The 10,717-nt window shown below is 36.9% G+C and overlaps 1 pseudogene; it reads right to left on the bottom strand.

The window, feature by feature from the left end:
- Window positions 1–5,933: 5,933 nt before the first annotated feature.
- Window positions 5,934–10,152, bottom strand: LOC113304392 (annotated as a pseudogene).
- Between the last annotated feature and the right edge of the window lie 565 nt (window positions 10,153–10,717).

Here is a 10,717-nt window from a genome sequence, read left to right as displayed (position 1 = left end):
GGATAAAGAGTTGGAATAGTTCCAGAGTTTTTGGTGAACAAGATGACTGAGTTAGACAACTGACTCAGCTGAGTCAGACTAAACGGATCATGAAGCGGGTAAACGGGTCGGTTCATGGGTTGATCTGATGGATCAGTAAATGGGTTAGTGTGCTGGTTTAGTGGGACGTGCCGGATTAGGCACAACAGGCTTGGGTTTAGGGCCAGAAACTTTATTTTGTATTTTTGGACCACATATACTCCGAATTAGCTTTCGGTTCCTCTGCAAAGTTGTAGGGTTTTTCGAGGCATTTCCGATGATACCCAATTTGACCCTATTTGGATAAGTAGATATTGTGTTATACCTAAATTACTTGTTACTAAGTTATAGAATCATAATTGGGCTTAGAACCATTAGATAGTTCACTTAGCTTATAACTAGCGACCTGTATGAGATTATGTTATGATCCCTGTATGAACCTTTGTATAATTTCCTAGAGTGTTTGTGTGACTAACAGTTACTCTTTATTAACAACAATCGATTCAAAAGATGAACCAGTGGATTGTGGATCTCAAGGTAGGCGAGGCTTGTCATCAAAAGAAGTGGGAATCGATAACGAACTCTCTTGTATTCATTATTGCTTTACAAATCAATCTTCGTGTTGTGAAATTCATGCATATATTCGTGTGCTCTGTGTGGTATGAGATGTGTGCCGACACAATATCAGTATTCTATGGCTAGGGCGATACACCGCAATATTACACGGCTAGGGCGATGCACCGCAATATTATTCTTCATTTATATATATTCAGTATTCTATGGCTAGAGCGATACACTGAAGTATCACCTATTCGGTGTGGAATTGGCATCAATATTACTCTTCCCTTATGTGCGGCAATACACATCTCATACATGGATGTTTACTGTTATTTATGGATGTCTTTGAAGAAGTTTCTACATTATGTTTTATTGTTTTTCCTTGTTTTATCGTTTTTCAATTAAACCTGCATTGTCTTCAAATCATACTAATGATTACTTGAAAGCTAGTTGTTATTCCTATGGGGCACCCCTTTTAAGGATGATGTGCTCACTCATTTCCACTTTCAGTTTCAGAGACAGATTAGGGTTGCGTAGTGGAAGTTTTGAGGCGTTGAGTCTTCAATTATGTTTATTATGATGTATATTTTATTTTCAAACCAAATGACTTGTATATGTATCATTTGAGAAGAGTTATTATATATTTATTTCAAAGCGGGGATAGTTTTGGGTTATGTTTTTATAGCAGATTTCTTAACTGAATGCTTAAATATTTGATTTATGATCGTAGTGCCTCTTTATTTAGTTAATCTCTTGGATTAGTCAGCTGCTAGCTTAGGGGGCGCTACAACAGTTGCTGGAGTCAGAGAGTGGGGAAGTGGGAAATCGTTTCAAAACCAGTTGTTATTCATGCAGAGACTTGGTTAACTTCCCATCCACTACTTTGCTAACTCCTCCAACTGATTGCACGACTTGCTCACGTTCTCATCGTGTGTATGAACATACGTGCCATAGACCGCCATACCAAAACCCTAGTTAATATCCCCCCATGTGACACGAATGATTGATGTCTCGTGTGAATCAGTTGACTTTATGGGACAATGAGTCCTTGTATTGCTGAGTTGAACATAATTTTTCAAATGTTCCGAGACTCATGAATTGAACATGTCTTCTGAGACAAAAGTATCATTGTCGAATAAATGTAATTAACTTGAGAAAACTGTGCTGCTGAATTGTTGAATATTGATAGTTGAACCAATATTTCTTAGTCTGAGCAAATATTGCTCATCTGAGCGACTGTTTCTCTCCTGATGAATTGTTGGTGGCAGGACCAAATAAAATATTAATTTAAGATACTGACTACTAGGCCGAGTATAATAATGAAAGTGTTGATCATGGGATCAACGTAAAATTATTAGTATTTGAATCTACTCAGAATTTCATTTTTGCAGAGCTCTGGATTCGAAACCCTAATTTTGATCAATTGCTGATCAGTTGATGATTTATTGAAAATCAACCACCGAGTGAAGGAGGGACCGGCTACATGGGATGATGAGTCGACCATGTAACGCCCAGATGCTCAAGTGAGCAAAATACCAAAATCTCTGAGGACCAGTTGGTGAAAGGATGATTAAATGCTGGTTTAATCATTTATTAAAATAATACTCGTGTGAGCGTTAGGTAGTAAAACCTACTTATGAAAAGATGAGGGACCGACCAAGAGAGCATGAGACCGGCCCTTGGTGGTCACGGGACCAGCTGATGGTCATTTGAGCAAACTCCAAGTTGTTTGAAAAGAGTTTGGACCTAATATGAGCAATTGAGCAAATTAGGTCAAAATTATTAAAACATGCGGGACCGGATATTTGCAAGCCTTAGGGGCCAGCCTTGGTCGGTCAAAGGGATATTCCCGTTCACCATAATGTTCGTGTCTCAGTTCTGAGAGTTTCGATATTTTCCGGTGCGCGTTTGAGCAACATTTTGAGAAAATATGAAGGATCCAGGGTTTTGCTGAAACTAAGAAAAAATTCATGAGATGATGAAAAATAATTAATAAAATATGAGATCCCAAGGTGTGGGATCGGCCACGGCTAGGGCATGGTCGGCCAGCTAGCAAGCTCGTTCACGCAACACTTTTCCCAATTTTATGTAATTTTTATGTATTTTTCCTGATGTGAGGGAAATACCATGAAACTGAAGAATTTCATGAGATTAAGGAATTTCCATGAGATTAGGGAAATAATAATAATAATAGTAAAATAGGGAGTGATGAAGTGTGGGACTGGCTATGGCCAGGGTATGGCCGGCCGGCCAATGGGCACGGTCCCAAGGCACTCTTCCCAATTTTATGTAACTTTTCATGATTATAAGGAAATATCATAAAATCAAAAAGGTTTGTTGAAATCAGGGAGTTTCCATAAGATGAGGAAACATAAAAAATAATAATAATAAAGCAAGGGGCGTGTGGGACCGGCTAGGGCATGACCGGCCGGCTAGAGCCAGGTCCCACGAGTTTCCCTAATTTTATATTATTTTTCATGGGTTTAGGGAAATATCATGAAATCAGGGAATTTTCATGGGATGAGGGAAATAATAAAAATAATAAGGAACCATGAGGTGTGGTACCGGCCACGGCTAGGGCATGGCCGGCCGGCTAGTGAGCTTGGTCTCACGACACTTTTCATAATTTTTATTATTTCTTTGACATAAGGAAACACCATGAGACTAGGGAATTTCCTTGAGATGAAAGAGATTTTCTCAAATGAAAGGATTTTCATGAGATCAAAGAAAAATAATAAAACATGATAAAATATAAAATTGAGCGTGGGACTGGCCATGGCGTGACTGGCCGGAAGGTGTGCCCAGTCCCCTAGCGCCTTTGCCAATATTTTATTATTATTATTATTTTTCCTATTTTCATAGGTTCATCGTTCCTTCGTTTTTTGAAATGCTCGTTTGCGCATTCAGGTGCTTGTTTGTGCATACTTGCTTAATACACTTGCACCATTTTAATCAGGGCTTACTCGATATCTGCTCAGATACCTGAACGTTGAATATTTATCACTAACCCGTGGAATTCTGCTGGGAAGAACCACAAATTGAAGTGACGAAATATTACAAAGAATCGTAGAATATTGCTGAATATTCAGTTAACGATTAGAGATAATCAATTGATGGCTCTATACTAGCAGGCATGCTGTCTATGAGCATAAATTATCTGAGAGTTAAGAGATATGAGCTTGTTGAAACTTCATATCTCTTTCATATAGTCAGGGAAAACCTTGTTGCATCCTGAAGACGTTATTGCTCTATACTAGCAGGCAATCTGTCTAGGAGCTGTCCAATCATTAAGATTCTATACACATATCTTTCGTATAGTCAGGGAAAACATTGTTACATCCTGAAGACGTTATCACTCTATACTAGCAGGCAAGCTGTCTAGGAGTCGTCCAATCGTTCGATTCTATATAAAAGTGATTACTGATATTGCTCAGTATTTATGAGATGTGTCGTTGCCTCAGCTGAGAGACTACACATCTACATATACTCTGAGAGACAGCCTTCTCACCCATAGATTTCATGGCATGAGCTTTCATGCTTCAATGAGGGACATGAGCCTCAATACTCATCTGATTGCCGGATCAGGAGCATGTATAATTATGGTTTTACGATTTTAACCCTTGTCGAAAATCCACCATCTACACCTAGGTTTCCATATTTTTCTTTGATAGTTCGTGTATCCTGATCTTACGAATTAAAGATTTCGCTTAGGATTCGTGAAGCCAGTTTCGACTATTTTATCTTTGATAGTTCGTGTATCCTGATCTTACACTTCTATCGTTTTGAGTTTATCTCACTTTTGAGTTATCTCGAGTTTATCTCTGATAGGTAATATAATATAGTTAGTTTGGTTCTTTTGACCTAGTCAACTGTATGTTTGGTCCTTTTTTAAAATATATATTGTTGTTTGGTCCTAGATATTATTTTCTGATCCTAGGATGGGCAATACCCGCGCGGATGACGTCATGGATGATGTAATTGTCTATATATACTCATTATTAAGAGAGAAGGGAATCATTTTCAGATTTGTTTTCTCTCTCTCTCTTTTTTTTTCAAATCTACTTTCTCTCTCTCTCTCTCTTTTTCTTTCTTTCTGTTACTGTTGAAGATTGAGGATGGAGATTTATTTTTAAAGATCGTTTTGATTTGATTACAGAGATCGATTTGTTTTTTTATTACAAAGATTTTGATTTTTGATTATGGAGATCTTGATTTGATTATAGAAATCGAAGATGAACTCATGCTGAAGATGATGAAGACGATGACGGAGATGATGACGAAAAATTTCTTCTTCCGTTTTTTCCTAGGTTTTGACGATGATGAACGATGGAGATATTTTGTGTTCTTCTTCTTTGCTATTGTTGAAGATGATGAAGATTTGAAGAATGAACTATGTTTTTAGATCTTTTTTAAGTGTTAATTCGAAAGGATGAACTCTGTTTTTGTTGTGTGTTCATTTAAAAATGAACTATGTTTTTGTTGTGTGTTCATTTAAAGAATGAACTCTGTTTTTAGATTTTTTTTTTTTTAATTAGGTGTTCATTCGAAAGAATGAACTATGTTTTTGTCCATAACAATGAAAGTTTTGTTATGTGTTCATTTGAAAGAATGAACTCTATTTTCATATAGGCTTTATTAGGTGTTCATTTGAAAGAATGAACTTTGTTTTCATATAGGTTTTATTAGGTGTTCATTTGAAAGTTAGAACGCGGTTTTCATATTTGATTTGGTTTCGTTTTATTAGATGTTCATTCGAAAAAATGAACTCTGCATTTTTGTTCATAACAATGGAATTTTTGTTGTATTCATTTGAAAGAATGAACTTTATTTTCATATAGGTTTTATTAGGTGTTCATTTGGAAGAATGAACTCTGATTTATTTTATTTTTTTAAATAAAAAGTTTTTGTTATGCAGTTATGTACTATAGAATTAAGATTTCATTGAATGTAATGAAGTTCATGAAATATAATGAAGTGTAGTGTTTTCATGAAAATAATGAACTCAAATCTACAAAAAGCCTGATAGTTCATCAAACAGAATGAACTGCTATAAAATAATAAGTAGGAAATTAACATGGAAGGGTATTTTGTGTCCATTTTATAAACAGGAAACTCGTTTTCCCGCTGGACCAAATAGTCTTGGGACCACCTAAAAAAGGACGATAATTTCCCTAAACAAAAAAAAATAATCTTTTTGTTTACAGAAGAGAATTTACGATATTACAAAAGAAGCAGTTATACCAATTTGCACACAAGCATGGACCCCAAATTCATTGAGCATCAAAATTAGAGAAATTAGAGAAACAAGAAGTTAAAAACAACTTCACAAACAAAACATATGGAAGTTCTTCTGTCAGTCAGATGGACACGCTGTTTGGTATTCCCCTGCCTATAAGTCCGATGGGATTAGAAGGTAAAGGATAGGGACACAACAAAGTATACGGAACTTTTACAGGTCCAACTCTATTCTTCCACTGCTCTTCATTGTTCATTTCCACAATTCTATTCTCAATCTTCACCAACTTCTCGCCAAAACTCTTAAATGCTTCAAGTGGTGCCGCATCTTTAGTCCAGTGATCAGCGCATTCTCTCTGGCCAAGAAATATTTCATCGGCAGAATGTTTGGATAAACCTTCAATGAGAGACATGCCAAGAAGTGTTTGTAGCTGGCTAGTAATGGTTTTCAAGAAAACTAAATCTGGATTCATCTCAAGTTCATCATAATCACTTGTCCCTGGCTTAGGCATGAACCGTCTACTCACAGTTGGGCGGTTTGGCCCATAACCAGCATATTGGTATTGTCTGAAATTCACTGCTGCATGGAGTGGTGAAGCTATCCATATGATAGTGGTGCATGACTGAGTTAGTTCAGGCAAGGTTTGCATTTTTGGCCACCATGGTTCATCTTTCAAGTCACCATGACCTTTAGTTTTGAGTTCTTCCCACCATGATTGGATTTCTGCGTCACCTTGGATTAAGTCGTCTGTAGGATAGTAGAATGAACAATATTCATGAACCCAGTTTTCAATTGCTGACCAGATTTCAAGCCCATCTACAGCAAAAGGATAGTCTTCAATCAACAGGCACAGACCGTGTGGTTTGCTTGGGTCTCGAACAACAATTCCCCTGAATGATGTAAAAACTTGTCAAGTTGCAACTTGAAAGCTAAAATGAACAAATGAATATCGGCTTGCATATACAAATGGAGTAGCTTATGAGTTCTTACCTCTTAATGAGATTCTCTGGAAGTGCCTGCTCAGTGAAATTCCAATCTCTATATATCGTAGATGACATTTCCATGCCAAACTTATCTGGAAACACAGTTTGCTCAAAGAAACCATTTGTGGTGAGGTTAATATGACTACTCACGGCATTGATATTCATTGTATCTCGAAAGTGAGGTTGAAGAAGCTTGTGTATTGGGTGGAGAACACTCAGTTCTATTAGCAGCAATTATGAATGGCTCAATTATGGCGTGTGTATACAACCTACAAAAAGAATCCGATCAAACCGGTCAATAGTCAATCTCAAACTCAAAATGACAGATCAAGTAAAAAAGTAGTGCCAACTTGATACACTAGCAAAAAATGGTACCAGTGGCTGATAAACTGATGAAAACCAGAGTCATTGACGACCGCATAAGCTTTGGCTAGCTGCCAAATTGAACCCTCGACGCCTTCTTGGGACGGAGTGTAAACCTTATTTTCAGCTCCATAAATCTCGCCATCTGGATGCACCAAACTCAGCTCAATTGCCAAAGGCTTTAAGGTCCCATCCTCTTGCAATAAGAGGATTGTTCTGGTCGCGTATGTTTTTGTCTCCGTTGTATTTATCCGGTGTAAGTATGGAATCAAGTCATCATGGTAATCTAATGTGAATAGCTTATGATTCTCTACTGCCTACAAAAATATAGGATCCAATTCCTTTAATCAATTAAGTTTTTGGCTTTGCATGCAAGTTAATTAGTCGGAATGATAACAAGTTCCTATCTCGTCTACTGTTAACCCATCCATGTTCATTTCAATATGGCTTTTGGTTATCGAACTGGTGTGGTCTCCATATAATGTAGGATCAAGTTTGCTAGTTTGGGGAAACTCCTGCAAATCATAATGGAGTCCATCCAAATTAATGCAAAATTAGACAATTGGAAAATATCAAAATGACAATAAAATCATTTGATTTGTATTTTCACCTTGAGAAGTCGTATAGCAATAGGGTTAAGTCCTGCAAGCATTTCTCGTCCGAATTCTTCGTCACTCCTCCAAGCGAACTCATCAACTGCAAACATACCATTAAACCTCAAATTTTCAAACAAATTGTACTAGCATATGTTATTAGTTATGAATATGAATTTACCTTGAATCACATCAGGCTTAGGGAATTTAAAAGCTTTCTCCCCATCTGAACGAAAGATTTCTTTAACCAGCTCTAAGTTGAAACAGCAGTTTGAATTCACTGAATGGGAGTCCGCAAGTTGATCGACCTGCCCTTTATATCCTTCGTAAAGATGCAGCACATCTTCGAAGCTATTAAATTCATTATGCGCTTTATCAAAGATTGCTTTTAACTCTGGTCGAACTCCCTGACTCAATGCCTTCACTCCATAGGCTAGAAAATCTGACAACTTGATTTGACTAAACCTTTCATCTCTAGGAACATAAACGTTTAGACTCAGTTTTAATATTTCACTTTCATATCTTGGATCTGCAATTAAATAAGTGATGAATAATTAAGAATTTCTTTGTAAACTCATGAAAAAATGGTTAGTAATACGTGATTGCAATATATCTTAGTGAAAGGTGCATGAGAACCTTTTTGCATGGGTTTTCTCCCGGTCCTTCCCCTCCGAGGGTATGGACATTCGACTGTATTTCCGAGAACAGGACGGCCGGTTCCCAAATCATTGTACAGTGCATAGTCATACACTCGATCCCATGCTTGAAGTTCTCCAGTTCCATCTCCTCTAAGATTTTTGAGTTCGTCTTCTCTATATTTACGTAAAGGTTCTGGCGTGTTACTTGTCAAATAACTCTGGTTAGAAAAGAAAACCCGAGTGCACTTGTAACGTTTGGAAGGGTACACCCAAGAATGATAGACAAAATATACAGGACCTACTCCGGGGACATCTTCTAAAGTTAACTTTTTGAGTAAGAATTCACTGTGATGAAAATTCTTGATTAAAAAATGCACCAGGGAGTCCAATTGATTCATCCCACTCAAATGTAACGTTAAATTCTAGTGCTTCAGCTGTGAAACATGATATCTTGCGATTCCATAAGCTTCTTTACTGGTTTTTCCTCGCATCTCATTTTCTACAAACACGGAATCACTTATGTAGGTCAACGTAGGTTGACTAAAGTCAAAGAATTTATTTATTACATGGAAGAAAATTATGAAATCAATACGTGAATATCTAAAGACTTGAAGATGTAGACAGTCATTTTTTGAGTTTTGTGAAACGAGCGTTTTGTTGAGGACATTTGGCAACGTACAATTGGTTTAAATTTAAAAAGAATAGGAAAAAAATTAAAAAAAAAAATCAAATTCAATTTGGAATTCATGACATGCCAACAGGTGAGGACACTTGGCAACATATGATTGGTTTAAAAATTACAAACTTAAAAGGAAGATCTAACCTAACTTACTGTGTTTTGAAATTTTTTGGAAGTTCAAATTCAATTTGAAAATCGAGTAACTACTGTATTATGACTCTTTCTTTCCAAATTAATATGTAAGGGGACAAAAATACATATATATTCTACGAAAATAAAAAGAAAAAATTAATAAAATATGCACATATTCTCCACTTATTTAATGTATTTTCTCCACCAAACCAAATAGAAAATACATCGCCACGGGGCGGGACGAAGCCCCATGCAACACCAAATAAAAAATACATCTCCACGGGTGGGGTGAAGCCCAGCGCACACCAAATCAAAAATGAATTGCCACGGGGCAGGGCGAGCCCCGCACACTCCAAGTTAAAAGGAAAAAATAAATAAAATTTGCACATATTCTCCACCTATTTAATGTATTTGCCCTGCCACACCATATCTAAAATACATCGCCACGGGGCGGGAAAGCCCCGCGCTCACCAAATCTAAAATACATCGATACGGGATGGGGCAAAGCCCCATACACACCAGATCAAAAATGCATTATCACGGGACGGACCGAAGCCCCTCACACACCAACTTAAAAAGAAAATATGTCCGGTGCGTAACACGGACACAAATCTAGTATAGTTGAAAAGGAGTAAGTTAATTATCTGGGTCGCCATTAACCGAACTGATAAGTTGTAGACAAACACCTTTACCACACAACTCATGAACACGATCAAGTAAAGAAGCACAACAATCAGTCACATCCAGCATATTTTTCTTCATCAGAACAACAGTTCCTTTAACTTTGACGATCTTGTTTTGATCATTTTGATTATCCCTTTCATCATCTTTTAGACCAAAACATTTTCCAAAAACCTCAGAAAGACACATACTTTGAACCAAAGTAAGATAACGAATTAACGTTAAAAATGAAAAGCAAGGAATTGGGAACCAAAGTTGGATCTCTAGGATGTGTATGGTAGAATTACGTTTTCGTGAGCGCCATAGTTATAGACTTGATGGAGTTCCTGACCTGGTAATGCCGACGTACTAGAGTAGTTGGATTAATTGTGATATCGTAACAAGTTGTATAAGCTATTTGGACAGATGAAGCATCTAGCAAGTTGGTGTGTATTTAATAGACTTGAGTAAGTCTTGACCCGCAGCGCACGCATCGTCATGATTAGAATAATCAATCATTAATTACTCCAATTATTGGCTGTTGGACGTTTCCAAGAAATTTGACTTTAACAAATGCTAAAAAAAAAAATACTACTAGTCGAATTATAATTGGCTTTAGCTATGGCTTTTTGGTGAATTCGACGCTGAGAAGAATCTAACATAGTTAGCTGATAGCAAATGAAACAGTCTAATATAGTTAGGACGAGACTCTTTGATCTGTGCAAAACTGCAAATGTAGGTGCTCTATTTCTTGGAAGAAAAAAGAAAAAAAAAATCAAGGAATATGACACAAACATGGTCCTAAAGCTGCCGGTGCAAAATTTTCACTAGAACCAAAACAATAAAAATAAATATAT

This window comes from Papaver somniferum, chromosome 8 (assembly GCF_003573695.1).
Source record: "Papaver somniferum cultivar HN1 chromosome 8, ASM357369v1, whole genome shotgun sequence".
In the NCBI taxonomy this organism is placed as follows: Eukaryota; Viridiplantae; Streptophyta; class Magnoliopsida; order Ranunculales; family Papaveraceae; genus Papaver; species Papaver somniferum.
The sequence above is the reverse complement of the archived record's forward strand: the minus strand, read 5'-3'. Positions and strand labels throughout refer to the sequence as shown.